The following is a 24,018-nucleotide window of genomic DNA, read 5'->3' as shown; positions in this document are numbered from 1 at the left end:
AAAGATTAAATCACATTTTAGTTCCATGTAAGACACAATGTTAAAATAACATTTCTATCCAGCCATAAAAGGGCCTTACATAAAAACAAAGTTTTGCAAAGTACTGATCAAGTTAGTTTAGTTTTGTGCCGTGGCAACCAAGAACCTCCAAATTTCAGTTACATACACACAAAAATGTATTTCTTATTTACACTACCTATTCAACACCAGGGGCCCTGATTACTGTAGTACTCAGAGTCCCCAGATAACAGAGGTTCTACCATCCTACAAAATTGCCATCAGAACAGAAGTCTCCAACAGTCATCATGGCAAGAAAACAGCTTGAATCTCAAATTGGCTCTTAAATGTTCCTGCCTGGCAGTGATTCAAAGCAAGTCTATGACTATGTCTCATTTCAAAGAAATGGGGGAATATAAAACCCCCAAGTGCCTAAAAGGAGAAGGATATCAGAAGTTTCAGTGAGCACCTATAGCAATGATCATAGCTCTCAGTAGGATTTAGTCAGAGATTAAATCACTGCTAGAAATTTTATAGAAAACATTAGATCTCTAAGCTCCTTTAGACTCTAGGATTCTGGATTCTAAATTTATCAGGCTGTTCCTCCATTAGGATCAAGGATTTTGTTTCCCAGTGTCAAACAAATAACTCTAGAAGTCAAAATTCCCCTAAAATAGGAAAATTATTATGCTCAATATTTATACTGAGCTAAGCTTACAAAGACTTGATTTGGAAGGACTAAATATTGACAGGTCAACAGCTCTAACTCTGATAAGTTTACTGTTTTGGTTTTTTTTCAAATATTACTGCATATATTTACCTTTGACTTCTACATCAGAATTGCTGATTTTCAGTAAAGCCTGAAAAGAATGACAATTGATAACTGTTTTTCATGTACTACAGAATTTACTTACAAGGTTTTGAGCTGCTTTCCTATCTTCCTCAGTGAAAGGGTAAGCTTAGCTTAATAGGTGGCCTTAAATGTGGTCAGCTCTAGTTTGGTGGTGTGTGTCTTTGACTGTGTAAGAGCCACTTTGTACAGGTTATATGTATTTACAAACTACCCAGTTCATTTTCCTGAAGATATAGCTTACACTGGGAGCAACTACCCAGCTCATTTTTGCTCATTTTAAAGCTACCGTGTATTCAATTTTTCTTTGACTTATGGATCAGATAAAGAGAGCTATACATTTTCAGTATCTTGGCTCTGAAAATGTAGCTCCGGCACAGGCCTGAGACATTGCTTAGTTCATTCCCTTATTTTATAAACAAAAAATTAATAATTAAAATTTATTGAGAGTTTACCAAGTTCTAGGCACTGAAGTAATGATCTTATATGTATTATCTCAGTTAACCTTCACAATAGCCCAATGGGATGGAACACTATTATTATCCCCATTTTACAGATGAGTAAACTAACATTAAGTATAGATCCACTGTTAGTAGTTAGGAAAGGGTGATTTTTTTGTTTGTTTGTTTGTTTTCACTAAAACTCCTGCCTGGCCATCCTCCCAGGGACTTTTCACTATTGGATATGGGGGTTGGGAATTTACAGGTATGACTTCAGATGTTCAGGCAGTATCTAGAATTTCCCACCACTTCACAAATTCTATATGCTGATTACATAGAAATTCCCTCCCTTACAGTGTGGATGGGTACACACACATAGCCATGCCCTCATAGTACTTAAGACATCCACTGCTACTTGCACACCAGAAACACCATCCATATCCCTGGAAAACAAACTCAATCTTATTTGGAAATAACAATGTGAAACATTTTCCCTTTATCAGATGGGTCAATATAGAAAAAAATTTGATACATCCTAGTGTTGGCAAGGACATGGATAAATAAGCACATGCCCTCATTCACTGTTAAGTATCATGTTAATTTAGCTCAGGCTATTTGACTTTGAATCTTCCTCTACTGCTCAATAGTTTTTACATATCAATTTGAGAAAAGGTAACAAGACAATAACGAAGTCCAGGGGAAAAATTACATGATCCAATGTATTAAATAAGAAATTGAAGACTGGAGATAGCCTAAACAATACCTAATCCGGGGAAATGATAGGAATTTTTTTCTTTTTACTAGAATGCAACTTTTTTTTTTTTTACTTTTACCTAATTGTTTCTATTTTTTTAATTTAAATTCAATTTGCCAACATAAGTATAATACCCAGTGCTCATCCCATTAATGCCTTTCTTAGTGCCGGTCATCCAGTTACCCCATCCCCCCTCTCACCTCCCCTTCTGCAACCCTTTGTTTGTTTCCCAGAGTTAGCAGTCTCTCTGGGTTTGTCTTTCTATATAATTTTTCCCACTCAATTCCCCTCCTTTCCCTTATAACCCCTTTCACTATTTCTTATATTCCATATATGAGTGAAACCATAAAAATGATAGGAAATTAAAATTAGTATTGAACCTTGGACCCCAGACTCCCTTACTGAGAAGTTTATGGAATGACTTTTAGAGTCATGTCTGAAATATTTTCCCTGATTCTGATTAAAACCTTTAAACTAATAATGCTTATCTCTGGATGAAAGGGATTGTGTGATTTTTTACATTTTTCTTGATGCTTTTCAATATTGCTTAATTTTCCATTCCAGTGACAATATACTTTATAAAATCAATAAGGAAATTTAGGAAAATGCAACCAGTTTGTTGAATAAACTAAACTGGATAGGGAAAAGGTAAAAAGGAACTTTGTGCTTTCTGTGGATCTCATTTAAGGAGCTGTTACACGACTTGCACAGTTGGACTGTCCTCCCATTGCCAGGGGCCTACCACTGGAGCCCATCTTTGTCAACAAAGGTTTCTTTTTTTTTTAAGATTTTATTCATTTATTCATGAGAGACACAGAAAGAGAGAGGCAGAGACACAGGCAAAGGGAGAAGCAGGCTCCCTGCCGGGAGCCTGATGGGAGACTCAATCCCAGAACTCCAAGATCTTGCCCTGGGTGAGAAGGCACATGATTGCTTAGCCACCCAGGGATCCCTATATCAACACAGGTTTCTACCCAATCATTCAGCTTCCCCCCCTCAAATGCAACCCACAAAGTTCCAGCCTCTGTTCTATACAGACACCCGTGTCAGAACTCTCTCCAGAGATTCTGCATCAAATCCCCTCCATGGCCCATGTGAGAGCCTCTCTCCACCCAGCCCCCACCAGAACTACCATCTACTGTGGAAAGCTGGAAGAGTTCTCCATTCTCAGCCTTGGTGCTGAAGTAGAAGGAAACAGGGCACAGGAAAATGTGCTCTCTACGTTCTAAACCAGAGTTCTGAACTAATTCTTCAGAAGATATTAATAGTAAGAGGCTCTGTATCACTGAAGGATGGATGTGCCATGGGTTAAAGGCTTTGGCAGGGAGGACTGGAGACATAACCTTTATTCATTCTGCCATTTCTATGGGAAAATGTGTGGCGTTCAAAACAACTGACCTACAAATGATCTTTAGGAACATAACTCACCTGGAAACTGGGGACTGCTTTTACAACCATCCCCAGCCTGTCAGGTCAAATAGATTACAGCCAAGACAGCAGCATTGATTTACAGTCTTGGCCCTGTTGCTGAACCACTTTCTAAATCACATTTTTTATTCTTAAAATGAGAGGCATAATGTGTCTGTTCTGACTACAAGGTTGTTGAGATAATAAGCACAGCTATTTCTGAGCAAATATGTCACAAAATTGACAATACTTGTGTGTTTACTATTATTCCATATCATATATCACGGAATGCACAACACATGTAACCAGTTATAGGGAAATAGTTTCTGAGATTAATTGGACCACCCCAAAAGTATCATGATAAGCTTCTTTTTTTGCCATTTGCTAGTTTTTTTCTTAGCAAAAAAATCTCTTTGTTGCTCTTAACCTATATAGTATTTTTAGAATCTTAGCATTACCCAAAGCCTAAGTTTAGGTGTATTAATTGAGTGCATGACAATACATGTGTACATGTACACATTTTGAGAAGGTCTTAGAATTTGTCATTTCTCACAGTTCTCACAGTTCCAAAGGCTGGGAAGCCCAAGATCAAAGTGCTGGTAGAACCAATGTCTGGTGAAAGTCCACTTCCTGATTCATAGTTGGCTATCTTTTCAATAGGACCTTACAGGGTGGAAGGCCTAGGGAGTTCTCTGGGTCTCTTTTATAAAAACACCAATCCTGTTCATAAGAACTCCACCATCCTGACCTAAGCACTTCCAAAAGGCCGTACTTCCTGATTGCATCACATCAGCATTAGGATTTTAACACGTGAATGGTAGTGGCGGCCGGGAGACAGACATTCAGACTATAGCAAAAAGATAATCCTAAAGCTTGCTATTTTGTTGCCCTATGGGCCACTTATCAATTTTACATCTAACCAAGGTAATTTATTCCAACTTTTTTTTTACTTCTTAATGTCTTCTCTGAGGGATTATATACAGCCTTGCTCCTCAAATGTTCTTGGAATGAGTTTTCCCCTCATATTGGTTCTCATTTAATAATAAATTGGATAAAATCTCTGACAGGTATTGACTCATATTTGTAAGAGCCGTGTTTTTATCTTATTGAAGATTGTATTTTTATAAAAGTAAGAAGCAAAAAAGTAGATTCGTCTTGAGAGCCTTATGAGCTTCAGGAAAAATAAACACTGAACATTTGCAACTGTCCTTGAGTTTCCACACAGTAATTACTGTCTTTGTGTCATAGAAGAATACAACAGGTGTCCTACCCTCAAACATATCCCATTTAATTGCCATTGATTGGTTTATTCTTATGTTCCAAATGCTCTCTTCAAACAGCACCTGGCACATAGTAGGTATTCAGTAAATATTTGTTGAATAAAAGAACCAGTAATGTCTAACTCTTATAACAATTTGCAAGGCAGATACTATTATTCTAATTTTACAAATAAGAAAACTGATGCACAGAAAGGATAATTGGTTTGCCTATAGCCACAGTGAGTAAGTGGTAGAGCAAGGATTCAGATCCACATGTCTGGCTCCAAAACCTGCTCTCTTTACACTGTGCCAGACAGAAATACAAACCCCAACATTTCCATTTTCAATAAAAACCAACAGGGAGTCTCAGAATGTCAAAACAAACAAAAAATACTACTTAAATATGAGGCATTAAAATTACAGATCTTGAAACTAGGAGATCTCAGGCTTCCTGACTCTTGTACTTTCTCACAACCTCTCACCTTCACCTGGCTTTGGCCCACAATGACCTTCAAACTGAGGTATGGACACAAAGACTTTCCAGAGTGGTAAGTAGGCTCAGATACCTTCAGAGTAAAAACGTCTAGTTCTAAACCTCCACAAACTTATTCCTAAAGCTGACCTGACTGCAAATTGCTATCTGGCAATTATTCCTCCCTTTCTCACCTTTTTTCCACTTTACAAAAGAAAGATACACTCTCCCCTATTCTAATGGTATATTTGGTGTATGGTACCAGGGTATAAAAATAAAAATCAAAAATAGGAACAAAGCTAGAGTGTACTTTCCCTCGTAAAGTAAAGCCAAAGAAAGCTTCAAAAAGAAATATCCAGGGCAACCTGGGTGGCTCAGTGGTTTAGCGCCGCCTTCAGCCCAGGATGTGATCCTGGAGACCTGGGATGGAGTCCCATGTTAGGCTCTCTGCATGGAGCCTGCTTCTCCCTCTGCCTGTGTCTCTGCCTTTTTCTCTCTGTCTCTCATGGATAAAGAAATAGAATCTTTAAATAAATAAATAAATATGTCATAATAAAAAAATTCAAAACGATGTAGTTTAACAAAAAGAAATATTTAGGAGCACTTTGTTTCATTCAGGAGACATATTCAAGACAATTATCTATTCATCCGTGTCTTGTTTTATCCACCTCTCTACCTATCAATCAATCATCCGTCAATCAATTAACCTATCTTAGATATGGAGGTGAGAAAATTGTTAGGCAGATTTATGACTGGATGAATTTTAAAATAAAATTATATATTTTCTGATGAAAAGTAACCGTGATTGGCTGATTAGTTTAACAATGATGCCTGATTATCTGAAGGACATGTTCTATAAACTGAATGAGCTAAATCTATAGCTCCAAGATTTGAATAAAAATACATTTAATGTATGTATATTATATAAAATAAGCCATAAAACACATCCTTTGCAACTACTTATTTTTATGATTTTTAAGCCTATGGTAAATGTTTTTAGATTTCAACTGTAAAATATACAAGAGGTATAGCCAGTGTTTCAAAATTCTTTTGAGAACATGAGAACAGAAAGGTTTAGAGAAAAGTGCCTAGTCCCCCCTTCAGCTACTTGCTTATACATGTCTCACCTACCTTGTCCTGTTGCATTTCACTGCCAGCCAGCTAGAAATATCTACCCTATCTTCTATCTCCTTGCCTAAGCTCAGGTCTTAAGCACTGCTGGAGAGAAAAAAAAAATTAAACCCTTCTTTGTGCTACCATAGTTTTGTGGCATTCAACTTGGACTGAATCCTCCATGCTGCTTGGCAATTTGTGTGTGTGTGTGTGTGTGTGTGTGTGTGTATTTTAGCTTTCTTCTATTGCACACAGCTACCATACAAACATTTTTCAAGCTCTTCAAACTGCAAATCCTCCCACCATCCCATCCCCCAACTAGTGTACTTTCTTTGGCTAAATTCAGACCCACCCTCATCTCTGTACAGTTGTTCTTGGGACTCTATCCTCTCTTGCCTCCTCGGGGATCTTTTTTCTTTCAATTATCCAACCCTATTCCCACCCTCTTACTCCATTTTCAAATTCTTCTCATCTGAATTTGAACACGTACCTGTCTCACTCCTTAAAAGAAGCAAACAAACACAACAGAAAATAAAAACCACATATGCCTTTCCCAGATCCCTTACCTATCTGACACCATATTGTTCTACTCTCCTCACACTCACTTCCCTGAAGTAGCTCTCCTTCTCCACAGGCTTGCCACCTACATACTTCTCTTGATTCTTAATGAAGAATCTGCCCTCACCATTCCAAGGAGGCTGCTCCCTCCAAGGTACTGACAACTAACTACCTTATTATTAAATCCTGTCTTCAACTCATGACAGAATGGCCTCTACTGAGCATTTCCTTCTCAAAACATTTTCTTTCCTTAGATTACTTAACACCACACCCTCTTGATATACCTCTTACCCATGTCTTCAGTCATTCTCAGTCTCCCTGGCCAATTCCTCTTCTTCTGTCATTTATTAAAAACCACTGTCCCTATGGATCACACTATAAGACTCTTTATGTTCATCCTGAGCAAACAGATCAGTTTCCATGGTTTCCATTTCCACCTTTAGGCTGATAATGCTCAAACCTGCATCTTTCATTCAGATCTCTTTCCTTAGCTTTAGCCTTATGTATTTAACTACCTCCTAGACAGTTTCAATTATCTACATGTACCTAAAACTTAACATGCCTGAAACTGAACCTATATTTCTACCTCATCCTGATCCTCCTTCTTCAGTAAATGGTACCATGTAGTCCATTAAGATTCCTTAAGACTCCATTAATACTCGTGGGAGTCACCTAGGACTAACACCTTGGTCTTTTGTGTACTTCATGTCCAATGAATCACCAAGATCTGGACATTCTTTCTCATAATGATCTCTTTAACCAGCCCATAGTCTCCAATACCCACAGCCACATCTCTGCTTCAAGTTATGATTATCTCTTACTAGGCTCTTGCAACCAGCCTTGAATCTTCTCCACCTGTTTCTCACCCTACAAAAAGTGGGTGTTCTAAAATACAGATCTGGTTATATAGTTTCTTTCCTTAAAAGCTTTCAATGACTATTCAGCATTCTTGCATCTTATTACTTTTCCTATTTTAATTAATCTTTAAGGATAAATTCTAAACCCTTTGGCATGACTTTCAAGGACCTTCTGAACCTGGCCTTTGCTCACCGTGACAGCTTCAGCTCTCCCCACTCTCTCCTCCAAAGTGCTTCTAAAGCACTTATAGTTCCAAAATCTATCATGCTTGCCTGCTTGAGTACTCCTATCTTCTAGCTCTCTTACATTTAAATTAAGGTTTCAGCTCAAATGCTTCTCCTTCTAGAAAAATTTTCCTTAAATCTCAAATCTGGGTCTATATCTTATCTTATATGTTTCTGGGACACATTGTTCTAAGTATATTATAGCACTTACTCTATATTGATTTGTAACTGCATATATGTCTATAACCCCAAGAGCAGAGAGACAAATGTATAAGGCTAGGGTACAACCATTGCCTGGCACATAGCAGGCATTCAACATGTGTTTACTTACTGAATGAATGCATAAAATTACCAAAACTTGAGGAATGGCTTACAAACCTGTTTAGTGAATAAATGCTAAGTTTTCAAGATCCTGTGAAACTACCAACCAGAGAGAAAACACACAAGCTTGATGGAAAAAAAAATGTTATGGCCAATCTCTTCAGCAAAAGGTATCAAAACCTATGTCCTTACCTATATCCAAATAAACTTATCTCAAACCTAAAGGAGTCAAAAGAAACTAAAATTTCCACTTTTACTAATTCATTCAACAATGAATGGTCACCTAACCCTGTCCTCATGAAGCTTCAGTCCAACATTTGCTCCATGAAATCTGTTGAATCTTGGACAAAAGCTAGGCTATCTTCAGCTTTTCAAATTTTGTTATTTGAGCCATCTAGGAGCAACTGTTTTTATACTAGTAGCAATATTTTTTAAATAGCATTTTTTTCCTTATATGTCAGAAAACCCAAGTTGAAAATAAAATTACATTTCTTAAAACTTCCATGCTCCCGATCTTTTTCTCCTTTTCAGCTGTGCCAGAGGCATGAACTTTTATATCCCCAGCTCCAGTTAGGAAGATGATTTATTAAACACACTTAAATGAAAGATGACTTGGTGTGGATACACATGGATTCACAGTCCATGCCCTGAGGCAGTTTTAGTACCAACTTTCTAACTAATTCAGAAAGGAAAAACTTCTCTCATTATTTCAAGATAAATGACTGAACCTTCTAGCTCTTGTCGGTCTGCAACAAAAGTATCAAAACTAAAAATGGAGATTCTGTTGTTCACATTTTCCTCTAGACTTCACAATGTTTGCCATATGAACCAGGTGCAAATTACCAAATAATGGTACCTTTTGGCACTTTTAGGTAAAGCCTCCAATATCCATTGTATCAAACTCTTTCCTTTCTTTACAGTGATCTCTGTACAATATCATAACTCAGAAGTTATGTTGGAGAAATTATTTTCAATTTTTTCCTTTGGTTCAAAAAATCTACTTAAATCAAATTAAAAAGTCCTGATAAAAAGACAAATATTTCAATTTCACTTAGGAAAAGCCCTCGGCCCATTCTTGTGCACAGAGAACAGAAAGTGACCCAAAGAGTTGTCTCAGTTTAGTGACAGAATTTGCACACATGTATTTCATATCCTTAAATTGACCCTAAGAGGTTAGCCTGAAGAGTCAGCAATGTTAAAATGGGGTCTTAAAGGAAACGTATTCATATAACTGAATAAAAGGAAGATGTCATTCTTTCATCATTGCTATGAATAGAGAAGCTATTTTTCAATGATAGGCATCCTTTACAATGAAAAATAATTTGTACTGAATTCAGAAACTGTAGTGCTTTGTTTGACTTCATTGATTGTATAAAGGACCTGTTTATTTGAAACAGGTGGAGCTCAATGAATTGAAATAGTCCAATATCTTTCCTATGGTGAAAAGTAAATTTAAATTGCAAAAAAATTACTTCCTTTCCAAAAATTCCCAAGATTTTTGCTCCTGATCATGGTTCAAAATTCCATGTAGGTTTGGTCTTCATTGTTTCAGAGAAGTCATAAATGGAAAAGTTATCCTTATGTTAAGAAATAACAGCATCCCAAATACCAAGATACACATTGGTTAGGCCTGTGACACTTGTGTCCTTTATGTCTAAGAGATAAGATGGTTAGTCCTGTGACACTTGTGTCCTTTATGTCTAAGAGAAATTAGGTAAGAATTAACAAGTGTATATAAGTAACAAATTTATCACCTATACAAATGCCTTATATGCTGGAAATTAGAGAACTTTTTCCTCAGAAAGATGGTGCTAGGATTAAATACCTAGCTTATACATAACAAGACAAAAATAGGATGAACATATGTTTTTTAATTTAAATTCAATTTGTGAACATATAGCATAATATCCAGTGCTCATCACATCATGTGCCCTCCTTAAGGCCTGTCATTCAGTTACCCTATTCCCCAACCCACCTCCCCTTCAGCAACCCTGTTTGTTTCCCAGAGTTAAGAGTCTCTTATGGTTTGTCTCCATCTCTAATTTTTCTCCATTCTATTTCCCCTCCTTCCATTATGGTCCCTTAAACTATTTCTTATATTCCACATATGAGTGAAACAATATGATATTTGTCGTTCTCCAATTGACTTATTTACTTAATATAACATTGCTCCATTTCCATCCATATCAATGTAAATGGTATATATTCATCCTTTCTGATGGCTGAGTAATAATCCATTTTATATCACATCTTCTTTATCCATTCATCTGTCAAAGGACATCATGGCTCCTTCCACAGCTTGGTTATTGTGGACATTGCTGTGTCCACAGCAGGTGGGTGCAGGTGTCTCATCATTTCACTATATCTGTATCTTTGGGGTAAATAAACAGTAGTACAATTGCTGGGTCATAGTGTATAGTTCTATTTTTAACTTCTTGAGGAACACTGAGGTGCAGGTGTCTCATCTTTCACTACATCTGTATCTTTGGGGTAAATACCCAGAAGTTCAATTGCTGGGTCATAGCACAGTTCTATTTTTAACTTCTTGAGGAACCTCCATACTGTTTTCCAGAGCAGTTATATCTACTTGCATTCCCATCAACAGTGTAAGAGTGTTCCCTTTCTCCACATTCTCACCAACATTTGTTATTTCCTGTCTTATTAATCTTAGCCATTCTTACTGGAGTAAATGGTATCTCTTTGTTGTTTTGATTTGTATTTTCCTAATGGCAAGTGATATGGAGCATTTTTTCATATGTCATTTGTTGGCCATTTGTACGTCTTCTTTGGAGAAATGTCTGTTCATGTCTTCTTCAAGCCCATTTCTTAACTGGATTGTTTGTTTTTTGGGTGCTGAGTTTGATAAAGAATGAACATGCTTTAAAACATAAAAAGAGGGAGGCCTGGGTGGCTCAGTGGTTAAGCATCTGCCTTGGGCTCAGGGCATGATCCTGGAGTTCCCAGGATCAAGTCCACATTGGGCTCCCTACATGGAGCCTGCTTCTCCCTCTGCCTATGTTTCCACCTCTGTGTGTGTGTGTGTCTCCTATGAATAAATAAATTTTAAAAATAAATAAAATAAATAAAACAGAAAGATTGTGGCAGCAGTGCAGTTCTATAGGTTCATATCAAAACTAAAATGAGCAAAGAATGTATATGAATCATTTGTACAATTCACTTATAAACCACAAAAATTGTGAAAAAGTAGTGAATAAAAATAAAATTATTAATAACTTAAATGTTTTCAGAGTGGTTCTGGCTTGTATACTCCTTTTTATTCTCCAGTGGCATGAAAATACTTAAATGTTAGAAAAAGGACAGAGGAAGAAAACAGATCCACTGTAAATAATTCAAATAAAGGCAGAAAAAGGTGGTCAGCAATCTTTACATATTTTTTTCAAAGTTACTTAGATAGCAAAGCAATTTAATTGTGGTTTCAATGTACTTTAAATTCAAAAAGGTAAGACATATATATTTTTTATATAATCATTCAGAGGCAGCAGCAACCAGGCAGCCAGAGACAAATGTGGAAACCACAGGAGAGAACAAGAAGAACAGGACAACCTCCTCCAACTGATAGAAAGTGACTCAGCTGGAAGAGACATTGCAAACATCAAGAGATAGAGAGGTAGGTATTCATGGTAGGCATAATAATGGCAAAGGGAAAATAAGGTTGCAGGAGAAATTGAGGTCGTTCATCAGCTGACTTCAAGATAGGAGACTGTCGTAAATTATCTAGGTGGCCCCAATGTCATCTAAAGGGTCCTTGAAAGTTAAAGAGGGACATAGAAGAGGAATTGTTTTGGAATGATTCAATATGAAGAAAGCTTGCCCATAATTACTGGCTTTGAGGATGGAGTAACGGGACCAGGAACCAAGGAATTGCAGATGGCTTCTAGAAGCTGGAAAAGGCAAGAAAATGAATTTTCCCCCAAGAACTTCCAGAAAGGAATGGAGCTCTGGTGACATCTTGATTTTTTGTTCAGTGAGAACTGTTTCAGACTTCTGACTACCAAACTACAAAATAATAAATTTGTGTTGCTTTGTGCCATTAAATTTTTTGTAATTTCTTAGGGCAGCAAGAGAAAAACTAATACATAGTACTTCACAGTAAAGACTATGGTGGAAAGGATTCCCAAGAGGTCAAGAGGGATAAATTCAAAATGCCATAGTAGAAAATAAAAGAGGAAGAAAAGTTTTAAAAAATAGCAGAAAGAGGACAAAAACAAAAGAATTTATGAATCTCAGCAAAACTACTTTCACCTGCAATAGATATAACAACAAAGGAAGGACAGACTACAGTAAAGAAGTAGAAGATATTATACAATGTCCTTCACATGGCAAGCTTCAACAAATACTTGATACATTGCTTTTGTAAAAATAGGAAAGCAAAGTAAGTAAGAAGTGAAACTGAAGGGGCCCCTGGGTGGCTCAGTTGGTCAAGCATCTAACTTATGATTTTGGGGCCAGGTCATGATCTCAGGAGTATTAAACCAAGCCCCATATCAGGCTCTGTGCTGGGCATGAAGCCTGCTTAAGAGTCTCTCTCAGCCCCTCCCACCCTTATCCACTTCCCCCCAAAAAAGTGAAACTAGAAATGGATAACACAAAGAAAATAATTTTTTTTAAAAAACACTATCTAGAGCATTTTTTTAAAAGAGCATTGTTTTTTTATGGGGTCTGGACTTTATCAGGTGAAAACTGGCCAGAGAAACATCAAAAGCATGAGTAAATCCCAACCATGACATCCAAAGTAGCATGTAATTGCACAGTATTTGAAAAAAAGATATTATTTATTCCACACCTTATGAAAATGACCTTAATGAGAAACCACAGTTTTAAATATCAGATGACTGAACTTAGGTTTTCTTGTACTAGTCTCTTCAGAGTCACGTATCATCATGTGACATAAAGAAAAATCTTACAGGATTTGCTATGGTTTTCAAGTTTTTATTTAAATTCCAATTAGGTAACATACAGTGTCATATTAGTTTCAGTTGTACAATATAGTGATTCAACACTTCCATACATCACCCAGTGCTCATCACAAGTGCTCTACTTAATCCCCTCACCTATTTAACCTATCCCCCAACCCACCCCTCCTCTGGTTAACCATCAGTTTTGTTCTCTATAGTTAAGAGTTTGTTGATTGGGTTTGCCTCCCTCTCTTATTTTCCCCCTTTGCTCATTTGTTTTGTTTCTTAGTCCACATATGAGTGAAATCATATGGTATTTGTCTTTCTCTGACATATTTTGATAAGCATAATACTCTCTAGCTCCATCCATGTCACTACAAATGGCAAGATTTCATTCCTTTTTATGGCTGAGTAATATTTCATTGTGTGTGTGTCTCTGTGTGTGTGTACTACTTCTTTATTCATACATACATCAGTTGATGGACACATGGGCTGTCACCATAATTTGGCTATTATAGATAATGCTGCTATAAACATCGAGGTGCATGTATCCCTTCCAATCTGTATTTTTATATCCTTTGGGTAACTATTTAATAGTGCAATTGCTGGATCGTAGGGTAGTTCTATTTTTTAACTTTTTGAGGAACCTCCATATTGTTTTTTAGAGGGGTTGCACCAGTTTGCATTCACACCAATAGTGCAAGAGGGTGTGATTAGTATATTGATGAGAAAATATAAACAACCTTTGGAGATGTGACTTTTCTTCAGTTAAATAAGGACGATTAGCCTCTCTTAATGCTGTGTTCAATGATAAGACCTAGCCTAAGATATTTTATGATTTCAAAAAGTCAGTCAATTAATGTTTGAAGAATTCTAAGCCACTATTTCTCACATCAAATAATTTAGCTGTTAACTAAAGGTAAACAAGAAATTCCACAGAAAATATTAAGAGAGATGTTGGCAAGTTAATGATGCTATTAAAAAGTAAAGTTCAAACTGTAATATGTGGAGTTATTTTAGAATTGACTATCCCAGCTCCAGTCATGATGGTAACTTTTAAGGATAATCAAGTAAACAAAGGTATATTCCTATTGATTCTGTTTTACATAAGTGTAGAAAAGTCTTTGAAAGTAATGCCAAAAGCACATATTGATTTTTTTAAACATATGTTTGTTAAAAGATTAAGCCATCAGGAAGATAATTTATATCTAGTTCTTTGGTTATTTAACATTTCTTTCTCAAAATAGAAACAAAAAGAAAATAGCTTCTGTTTCTGCATTATTTCTGAGGTAACAGTGAGGTTTTAAGAAGACGTCTAATAAGGTGTGACTTGAAAAAGAACAATCCATAGGATCACAATGATAGATTAATGCTGGGAGATAAAGAATTCCTCTGTACCAGCAAAACTCGAGCATCTCAGAGAAGAAGGGGCCCCTAGAAACCCCTCGATCATGTTCTAATGACCAGCAAGAAATCCTGCCACCATTTGCTGACAGGTTGTCATCCAGACTACAGTTGAACATCTGCAGTGAAGTAGAGCTCACCAACTCCCAAGCACCTACTATTTCACTATTTGTCCCAAATTTAACTTCTACCCATATTCTCAGTTCTGTTTTCTAGATACCAAACCCATGTCTAATCCTGCTTTCCATATCACATCTTCAAATACTAGACGCCAACTATCAAATTCCCCTACTGAGTCATCTGTTCCTTTTTAAAGTCAAGATGTACAGGGCAAGGGTATGTGTACAAGTCTACTATGTTGGACCTTCCTACGTAATCTGATGATTAGTTAGTACAATAACTTGTTGATGCACACATCAAATGTGTGCTGAGTGCCTACAAGCTTCCTGACAAGAAAGAAAGACAAGTTCCCTGTCCTCATGAGGCCTAAATTGGCATAAGTTGGACAACAAACAAATAAACAGGTAAACAAATAAAATAAAAAGATAATGAAGAGTAAAAACCTACTCATTAGAGAGAGAATTTTTAAGATAAGAGGAGGATGAAAATGAGCTAGATATGCAAGGAGCCAGGGAAGAGAACTTGAGGAAGGTAAGTGTAAAGACATGGAGGTAAAAAAAAAAAAAAAAAAACTTGCTTTCTTCCAATATTCCAGGTCAGTCCATCTAAAACATCAGTATGAAAGAAGCTGAAGTAGCAGAAACTGACATAGGAGAAGCAGACAGACCCACACCATAGCATGGAGTATGGACTCTATTCTATGTAAAATAGGACTCTATTCTATGTACAATTTTTTTTGAACACCAATAAAAAATAAATTTATTATAAAAAACACTTTTGAATAAATAACAACAAAAAGAATCACCAAATTACAAAGTCATTGCAACAAATACACCTAAAGAAACACAGCGGAACACTCCCAATGAAAAATGACCAAAGTGAAAAGAAATAAACCACACAACTCTAATTAAAACAATTATAAAAATAAAGAAAAAAATTAAAATGACTTTCCAGGGAGGTGAAGCAGGACGCTAGTGCCGGGCGGCCAGAGGTGGCCAGAGATCCACACCCTCGAGCCATAATCGTGAGCGATTGTACGAGGGCCACGAAGGGGTCGGCCAGAGACCCCCGGAAATGTAAGAATTGTAAGCAGGAAAGATAAATAATTCATTTGCTATTTAAAATACCATGCTGGTTGCCTTGTGGAAAATGGATGAGGGGAGGGCTAAAGCAAAAACAGAAAGATGATTTAGGAGGTTCTTGAAGTGAAAAATGATGGAGACTTAGCTAAACATAGCAGTAACAGAGATTGAAAGGTGTGAAGAGATCTGTAGCATGTGACTGGAGAAAGTACAGATAGGAGCTTTTGATGGTGGATGTGGATGGTGAATAAAGCATGACTCCAGGTTTCTAGTTGGAGTGACTCTGGACAGCAGATGAGAAGAGGAGCCAACCAGGAAGAGGTTTCAAGTACGCAAATGGATATGTAGATCTGGAGCTCAGAGAGATCTAGCTGACGATGTAAAATATGGGAGTTATCAACACATAGATGGTATTTAAAATCACAGAAATAATAAGATAACCTAGAGCACCTGGGTGGCTCAGTCAGTTAAGTGTCAGACTCTTGGTTTCAGCTCAGGTTGTGATCTCAAGGTTGTGAGATGGAGCCTGCATTAGGCTTCCTGCTCAGCGGGGAATCTGATTCTCTCCCTCTTCCTCTGCCCCTCCCCCACTTGCTCAGTCTCTCTCTCTCTCTCCCTCTCTCAAATAAATAAATAAATCTTAAAAAAAAAAAGAAATAAGATAAACTAGAGAGAAAGTTTAGAGAAAGGAATGTGAGAGCTCAAAACTTACTCTTGAAGAACTGCAACACTTACAGTTAAGGACAAAGTACAAAGGAAGCCAGTAAGGAAAAAGGAGAGCCAGGAGGGTGTTTGAAAAAGGAAGAAGGGGCCAACTGTGTTAATGGTGTTAAAGAAGTGGAACAAGATGAGAGCAAAGTGTCCATCAGCATCAGGGAGATGGCTGGTGACCTTGATAAAAGCAGTATCTGTAGAATAGTAGAACTAGCAGCAGGTGAAGTGGTTTTAGGAGTGGATAAAAGGTGAGAACGTGAAGTGAGGGATGTAAAATACTTGCATGCAGAAATGGAGAAAAGAAAGGGGATAGCGGCTAGAAGGGATGTGAGATGTGAGGCCAGGAAAGGGTTTTCTTCCTTTTTTTTTTTTTTTTTTTTTTTTTTTGCTTGTTTGTTTCCTTAAGATGGACACGTACATGCCATAAAAACTAAAATTCAGTGATTAAAGCACACTTGACATGCTCCTGCTCTAGGCCAATGGTTTTCAAACCACTTTCAACAGAAGGCTGGATTTCTGGGACAGTGCCTTCCTTATGTCTGCTCCAAGAAGCAAGGCAGTCCTCCCTCCCTAACAATAAAAGTAATGCAAATTTAATTCATTTTATATCTGGGGATTTAGAATAAGATGTCATTTGAAAAATCACTGATCTAAGGAGAGCATAGGGCAGCCAAAATATTTACCATTTTGGCCTATTAATAACAGAATACCTGATGAATCTGTAGATGGTATATACTCTTAATTATGTCACAAAATAGTTCTTCAGGCAAAACATGATGATAAATTGTAGCTGTAGCAAAGTCTCAGGATGCTAAACAAGTTTGTCATTGTTTCACAGTCTCTTAGCAATGATAAATTAAGTAGCTTCTTTTTACTAAACTCTTTAGGAACTTCAGAATACTCAAACCTTGATTTTCAATAATTTTAATTAATATATCCCACAGTCAATAGGTTTAATAAACTTGAGACATCTCAAACCTGTTTTAATAAAATTGACTTACAAAATAGAAAAAAAATTTCATATAAATATTGACAACTGTGCAGACTAATTCTCTATGTACTCAGTAAATATAACTTTTTCATAAAGAGATTTCCTGAGTTATAGATATGCAAAGTAAGACGTGAGCAATAACGGTGTTTATTTTTTTAACCACTTGAGAAAAGCAATGAGTAGGATTAATAGGGAAAATGGATAGATTTGTGAGAAATTTGTTGCTAAATTAGTGAAAAAAAGTTATTTTTCCAAAGGATATTTACAATGTTTATGACCTTCAGTAAACTATTATGAATTCATTGTGCTGATTACTAAATATTTGCACCAATTTGATATTATACCACTCTGGCTCCCTTTCTCTACAACAGGATTTCTCAACTTTAGCACTAACATTTTGGGCTGAATTAATTTTGTTGTGGAGGACTGTCTTCTATATTGAGAGAGTTTAACAGAAACCCTGGCCTATATCCACTAGATGCTAATAGCATTCCCTACCCTAAAGTCACAGCAACCAAATATGTCTCCAGACTGCCAAATATCCCTTTAAGGTCAAAATCACTCCCTCCCACTTGAGATTTTGCTCTACAAGATAATGTGATTTCTTATCCTGGAGTTAAGCCCCTATTTTCATAATTCTCAGGAAGCCACTTGGGCTCCAACTGAACAAAATAAAGGTATTGTGACATTCAGAACCAAATGTTCATGTAACTGTAATAGAGGGAAGCAAATATATCTCAAATGTGACTACATAGCATGACAAGTGGCTCAAAAACCCAAGCAGAAAAGTACAAAATCTAAAACAGGTTGATGCCTTATAACTAAAGCTTCATCATAAAAGATCCAGTTATTGACCTTCATATGAGGAAAATGGTAAATAACACTTTTTGGAGTGCTGCTCTAAGTCCTTCCATTAAAATCAGCAGTGTGGCAAAGCTACATGAAAAACCTTGTCAAGACATTAAAGGCAGGCAGATCATGTTTGGCTGTATTCATTTTATATGTTGTTGTGCATTATGTTACCAGTTTTTAAATGAAATGCCAGTGAGAAAAATACTAAAAGGGAAATGTTTAAAGATGGAGCTAAGCTGCCACCTAGAGAATATAGAAATGGCAGCATCTTAGCCTTCTACTGATGAACAATATTGTCCTATGAACTAAAAACAGATCAAATTTAAAATTTCAAAAGCGATATGAAATTCTAATGTCACACTCTTTTAAGTTAGCTAATTATTCATAAAATATTGAACTTAATTTTCTTTGTTGTACTTTTAAACATATCAAAGAGATAATCTTTTAAAAGTTCAAAATAATTCTGAAGTGGTCATTGCTGAACAATAGCGGGGTGCCTACACAGAAAATACTATACTGTTAATGCTGCAATAAAGGCTTGATCAAAATTTAAGTGTTTTTTTAAATTTCCAAGTAGAAAACTTAGTATTGAAATGATTTGGAAGAATAATGAATGAGATCAAGTGATAGACTTTTCAGTGTTTATCACCTTTCCTAACAATCATTGTTTCAAATGAAGCCAATTAGTGAAACAATTATGGTAACTAATATCCAATAGAATCATTAACTGGAGGGAAGGGAGTGCTACTTAGGCAACCTAACAGAAGTGAAATATAAAATATAAGAGAGGAAAAAGCCTGGTGGGAATAAGGCAGCTAAAAATAACCTGACTCTGAGCTAAAGCATAAAGCTGAGCTACAATTTCTGGGAAAATATGAGTCTCCTTTTCTAAATGTAATAGTATAATTGAATACTCATTAGGTTCTCCAGACCATAAACCACCGCCTGGTTAAGGTAGCCATTTGGGAAGCTGCATGAACTCTTTTGGGCCATGAGGGTCCCATTTAGTAAATTACTACTTCAATGTACTGAATGATACCCTTGTGGCCTGGTAGTGGATTCCAAAAGAGCTTAATTTACACACTGGGAGAATCTGGTGCTCATTAGAAATGAGAAGTATATCTGCTCACATATCTGCAGAGAAGAGAAAAATACTATACTCATCTGAAAAGGGGGTATTGAAAGGTGGCCTGGAGATGAAAGTATCAAATTATCATGCAATGGCATACCCACATGACCTAGTCTATAACTGCTTACTACTTATGATGAGATTTTTTCTCCCTTTACAATTTGAGTTTCTGTTTCATCTCATATTAAATTCCCTACGTCATTGCTTTTGCAGTTTTGAGAGAAGAATCCTACTTTCAGCCTTCCCCGATGGTTTTACAGCGTCTTGGGTACTTTCAGAGATGCTTGTCTAATGGTCCACCACACCTGCATCCACCCATATAAGACAGTTAATAAAATCCAATTGTTTAGGGCTGAATTTACTCAAGCTATTTTTTGTCCTACAACATGAACTAATACTATGTTTTATTGAGATTTTTCACTTTTGAACTTGCTACTGTATCACAGCCTGGAAAAACATCTCAAGGTTTCTTTTTTCTGAAAATTATGTTTAGATATCTATGGGATTTGAATCATGTATATGAATTGCATCCTGCATCATTTTACCTAAAACTGAGCATTTACACAAGTAATCATTTTTATGATTAAATTCTTGCTTGTTCCCACATCAGATCAGTAAAGTGATATTTTACATATATATCTCTTAAAACACAGGCTTCTAATGATGACTCATACGTACTGAATAGCTTGGATGCAATTATAAATCTCAAATGATAGCTATTTATATCACAAAATTGTGGCATCTGCCTTAAAGTTATGTATTTGCCTATTTTTAGGTGATGTGAAATAGAACCACCTTTTATATGATAAATATATCTAATTTCTCCAATGTGCCTTTTGAATGAAAAAATAGGACATTTGTCATAACGGACATAGTCATAATGGGCCCAAAAACATCTTTGTCAATGAATTTCTAAGAATTTTGGAAGAATGGAACAATAATATATAAGAAATATATAGTCAAAAAATTCTGAGGATCATTTCAGAAATGGTAACACCTCTTTATGTCAATATTCTCATTAAAAAGGCAACACTATAATTACTACAAATTACTAGATTTAAAAGCACAGTCCTGAAACTCACAGAGAATAAAAGCATTTGGAGGCTTGCCAATCTAGTGAAAGAGATCCACTCCAATTTCTCAGTTACTCAAGCTGGAGAAAATAATTCCTAACCGGTGAGCATCTACACAGAATATGTTTTTAGGCACTACACAGAATATGTTTTTTATTCATTTAAGAGTCAGAAAAATCCCCTTCTCAGCATTAAATGAGATGCCCCTTTTTGGCAGATGAGTTTATGTCCTAGCTGTTATGTGAGTAGAGTCAGGAGTAGGAGTAGTAAAAAAGTCTTAGATGGAAGGGATAGCTTGTTCCAGCAGAGAGTGTGTTCAAAGACCCAGAGTAGTGAGGGAGTATTTTAACGAAGCCTAATGTTGTTGGAACAGAAGGCAAAGCAGATCTTGAAAGGCTTTAAGGTTATCTTAACATCTTAAGGTTTGGGGCCATTAACCTAAAGGCAAATAGAAGGGATGGAAGAGTTTTAGGCATGAGAGAAAAATGATCAAATGTGACATCCAAAGGATTTTGGCTTCGGAGACAGAGTAGTAAGACTCATGGCAAGGAAGTGATTACTCTAAGCCAGTAAAAGGATGATGATGGCCTAAATCAGGATGACAGTAGTGGCAATAAAAGGAAATGGATGTATTTGAGAGATATTTAAAAGTTATGCATGAGATTTTGTTACAGATTAGTATAGAAAATTAAAGACAAGGGTAATGGATAAATCCCAAGGCTCTAACTTAAAAAACTAGATAATCCTAAAGACTCAGGAAAGAATGCAATGGGGGCAAATCTATAGGAGGAGGGAGAAGATGGAATGATGATTTCAGTTATAAGCATGCTGATGTTGAAGTTCCTGATAAAACGTATTCAAGTGGAAATATCCTGAGGGATTTGGATATATAGGTATAAACTCAGGCAAGAAATACACTTAAGGGTAAATCAGCATATAAATGGTTATTGAAGCCGTGAAAGTAAATGAGATTCCCTGAAATTCTGTGTGATTAAGAACATGAAAGAGCCCCAAAGAACATTGAAACTTAAGGGTCAAGAGGAGAAAGATCCAATAAAGACAATGGTAAATGAGGAGGCATATTGCTAGATTGTTGTCCCAGAAGCCAAAAGAAGACAGTGTTTCAGAAAGCAGGATTTGATTAACAAAGCAAAATGTCACCCCAGATGAACAAAATTATGACTGATGTTTTCCCACTGCATTTAATAACACAGAAACCTTTGTTAAATCTAATTTAAGTATATTTGGAGATTCAGAGACTGGAATGCATTGTTATGAATTCAGCAGTAAAGACAAGGTGAGAATACAGGGACAAAAATTACGGATAACATCTTTTAAGAATTTTGGGTGTGAAGGGAGGAGCAATGTATCATGACAGCTAAAAAATAATACACATGTAAAGCAAGGAGTTTGGGAATTGATTGATAGTATTTCATATGGGTGTATAATCTCGGGCATCATCTGTGAATGACAAGATCTTATAGACAGTCAAGGACAAAGAATACAGTAGAAAGAGGTTGTGTGAAGGTTACTTTTTTCTTTTTTCAAGATTTTATTTATTTATTTATTTATTTATTTATTTATTTATTTATTTAAGAGAGAGAGAGAGCAGAGCAAGAGAGAAAGAGCATGAGTGGGGGTAAGGGGTTGAGGGAGAGGAATGAGCAGACTCCGCACGGAGCAAGGAGCCCAATGCAGGGCTCAATTCCAAGACTCTGAGATCATGAACTGAGCTGAAGGCAGACATTTAACTGACTGAGCCACCCAGCCACCCCATTTTTTTAAAGTAGGCTCCACACTCAGTTTGGACCCCAAAGTGGGGCTTAAACTCACAACCCTGATATCAAGACCTGGGCCACGGGGTGACTTCTATTTTCTCTGTAGAGCAGAAAAAAATCAATGTTATTTTCTAAGAGGAAATAGGGAGAGTTAGGTGGAGAGATGAGAAAAGGGCGGGGGGAGGAGTTGAAATAATCATTGCGGAAAGAAAGAAATTTTAAGAGCCCGACAAGTTGCAAGATTTTCCCATGTGGCCAATAGACCTAGTACACAAGTAAAAATGATAATTGGATTCATCCAGATTTGTGATTTTGCCAGGTCAACAGAAAGACAACAGAAAAGAGGAATTGATGTGGTTATGAGAATAGAATCATTAACTATTAAAGGCAAACAGAATACGGACAGGGATAGAGAAAAGAGGGGCTGGGAAAAATAGAAAACAAGGAAGTGAAGGGTTTCAAGGAAGCCTAATGATACCTGACACGAGTTCTCCACTGTTCGGCTGCATCAATGCTACTCCCAATGCAAAATTTTCCTGGAGATTTACCAAGTATGATGAGGGGGAAGAGGTTATTTCCGGTTGAAGGATGTCTGGATAGGCCTACTGAGGAGGTGAACACAAGCTGCCTTAAATGAGTTACAGATGCAAGCTTCAGATAGATTTAATAGCACAGAGAGAGTCTATATGGAGCAAGTTGAAGAACAGAAAATAGTCTTTCTCATATGACAGGGATTTAAGTTTAATGGAGATAGGAGAAGTCCAGAAAGAGGTGAAGAATACTAATAGAGGAATAGTATAGTAAGGGAAAAAATGAAAATACACCTTGTATTTATGTTTTAGGGAGCTTTGGATTTTACTCTGTGTGCTAAAGAGCTATTAAAGACTTTTGACAAGCAGAATGACATGATCATTGCAACCTGTACTTTTGCATCATAATATTTGTAAAGATGGTAGAGAGTGTTTGAACTGTTTAACTAATGGACAGATTAGATGAATTCCTAGAATTTCTCTAAAATTAAATTTAGTACATGAGCTACTACTTTACCTTTAGAAATTAACATTCTTGATAATGAAAAACATTAAAGTCTCCATAAACAAATGTAATTGTTTAAACAATTCACAAAGCAATAAACAGCAATAAACAATTCACAAAGCAGAAATGTAAGTGGGTGACAAATTTAAAAAAAATGCTCAATGGAAAAAGCTAAAGCACAAGATTTTTCAGGAACCAATGATGTTCACCATTGCCAATGACTTGATAAGATGGATCTCATTAGTACTCATTAATGTACATTGGTATTATAATCTTTGCAGAGAGCAATTTAACAAGAGATATCAAGAACAATTTTGAAATATTTACTCCTTTTAACCAATATTTCTACTTCTAAAAGTAAAATCTAAGAAAATTATCAAAATACACTTAAATATTTATGCATTAAAATATTATTACTTACAAAAATTTAATATAAATCCAATCTCGGTTCAAGAGTTCTGTTCCTTAAGCTTTTCTTGCGTTTTCCAGGCAAAGTTATGGATTCTCTTCTTTACTTTCCAGGCAAAGTTATGGATTCTCCTTCTTTGCTAGGACACGATACTGTCCTACCTATGGTCTATTTTCAATATCCTTACACTTTCTTTTTATATTTTCTATGGTTTCCTCCGTCTGATTTTCTAATTTACCATTTCATTTTTCTTCAAATTTAT

The 24,018-nt window shown here is 36.3% G+C and overlaps 1 long non-coding RNA gene across 4 annotated transcripts in view; it reads left to right on the top strand.

Annotated features, from left to right (window-relative positions):
- Positions 1 to 24,018, top strand: part of LOC102156547 — a 146,320-nt gene that overhangs the window by 94,972 nt on the left and 27,330 nt on the right. For 3 of the 4 annotated variants that reach the window (XR_005363193.1, XR_005363195.1, XR_005363194.1), the window contains exon 8: positions 11,748 to 11,881. This is a non-coding gene — a long non-coding RNA (uncharacterized LOC102156547). Of the gene's footprint in view, positions 1 to 11,747; positions 11,882 to 15,288; positions 15,425 to 24,018 lie in introns of those variants that run through there. The other variant, XR_005363191.1, reaches the window with a different exon arrangement.

The sequence above is a fragment of the Canis lupus genome, chromosome 8, assembly GCF_011100685.1.
Source record: "Canis lupus familiaris isolate Mischka breed German Shepherd chromosome 8, alternate assembly UU_Cfam_GSD_1.0, whole genome shotgun sequence".
NCBI classification, from domain to species: Eukaryota; Metazoa; Chordata; class Mammalia; order Carnivora; family Canidae; genus Canis; species Canis lupus.
The sequence above is the reverse complement of the archived record's forward strand: the minus strand, read 5'-3'. Positions and strand labels throughout refer to the sequence as shown.